The sequence below is a fragment of the Octodon degus genome, unplaced genomic scaffold (assembly GCF_000260255.1).
Source record: "Octodon degus isolate 3935 unplaced genomic scaffold, OctDeg1.0 scaffold00205, whole genome shotgun sequence".
In the NCBI taxonomy this organism is placed as follows: Eukaryota; Metazoa; Chordata; class Mammalia; order Rodentia; family Octodontidae; genus Octodon; species Octodon degus.
Window position 1 is genome coordinate 3,215,223 of NW_004524781.1, and position 1,550 is coordinate 3,216,772.

Sequence of the window (1,550 nt, forward strand, 5' to 3'; positions counted from 1 at the left end):
AAAGTAGATTGCCTTGAATCAGGAGAGAGCTAACAGCAAAACTAGAAACTGGAGAGAATCTTGAGAACTTGAGCTCAGTGCAGAGTAAAGGACACACAGTCTCGCCAGCTCATCTAGCTCCAGGGAGGGAGAAAGGCCTCTGCTAAGGTGCTGCAGAGCAAGCGCATTTCAGGATTTCTATATTCATCCTGCCACAGGAGGTGCTAAGGGGACAGAAGAGACAGAAGGAGAGAAAGCAGGCTAGACATAGGCCCAGAGAAGTACAATCTAAGGCCAGGTAGGACTCAAGGGTTCCTGTGCTGAGCGGCTTTCAGAGTGGGCTGGGCCTGAAAGTGTTGACACTAAGCCAGGGTACTGACGGCTTGAGCTCCTCCTCACACCCCTACTTACATCCAGCAAAGGGCAAAGGCCCCCTGGACTAAATAGGTATCTACAGAGTGCCTCAACCCAAAACTAAAGAATACACCTTCTTCTCAGCAGCCTGTAGAACTTTCTCCAACTGCATGCTAGCAAAAAGCCGTCTTGAAGTAAATACGAAAATTCAAAATTATCCCATGCAAGGTCGAGCCCGCCGTCGCAGTCGCGTGAGGGCAGCGAGAAGAGGCCCTGACGGGAGACAACGCTGCCGCCGCCGGAGTCACCATCGGAGCGGATTGACTCCCAGCAGCTGCAGCCAGAGGCCCGCCCACCCGATCGCCCATCCCCCGGCCCCTTGCACAATGCAGCCTGCTTCTGCAAAGTTGTATGATCGAGGGGACTATGTCTTCACTGAATTTAGTGTTGAAGACAGTAACAGATGTTGATGTACATTTTGAAAAATCCAAACTTACTTCCAGTTGTCTTGGAGGAAGTGATAATTTTAAACATTTAAACTAAAGTCATCTTTTTCATTGTATTGATCCAAGTGATACCAAGCATAAAAGAACAGACAGATCAATTTTATGTTGTTTACAGAAAGGAGACTCTGGCCAGTCATGGCCTACGTTAACAAAAGAAAATGGGCAAGGCTTAATTGGCTTAGTGTGGACTTCAATAATTGGAAAGACTGGGAGAATGATTCTGATGAAGGCATGTCTAATTTGATCCTTCCTCTGAGATGATGAACAACGTGGGTGGTGATGAGGCCGTGGATTTACCAGAAGGAGAGGGAGCAGATGGTGACTCACAAGACAGTGATGATGAAAAATGTGGATCTGGAGTAAGCAAATGTCATCACTTGAATTTTGAAAAAAAGCAACTTCACTGCAAGATTTCATAGTTGAGAGAATTCCTGCGTTGATAGCTCTAAAGGCAGATGCTGTATTTGCCTCCTTTGACCCATTTTTGCAAACTTTTGTTTTAGCTTTTCCTTTAAGGCTTCATTGAGGGTTGATAATGTACCACTGTGTGCGGCAATTTCAAGTCACCTGAGGGATTATCCTTATGCACGAACATTTCCCAGACTTTCACAAGATGTTGAGGTCGTAGACAGTACAGCAATTGTGATAATAATAATAAAAAAAATTTCACCTAAGTCTTTTTTCCTTCATAACATGGTTACTGACAAGATA

The 1,550-nt window shown here is 45.2% G+C and overlaps 1 pseudogene; it reads left to right on the forward strand.

Moving 5' to 3' along the window:
- Positions 1 to 719: 719 nt before the first annotated feature.
- Positions 720 to 1,258, forward strand: LOC101572369 (annotated as a pseudogene).
- The last annotated feature ends 292 nt before the right edge of the window (positions 1,259 to 1,550 follow it).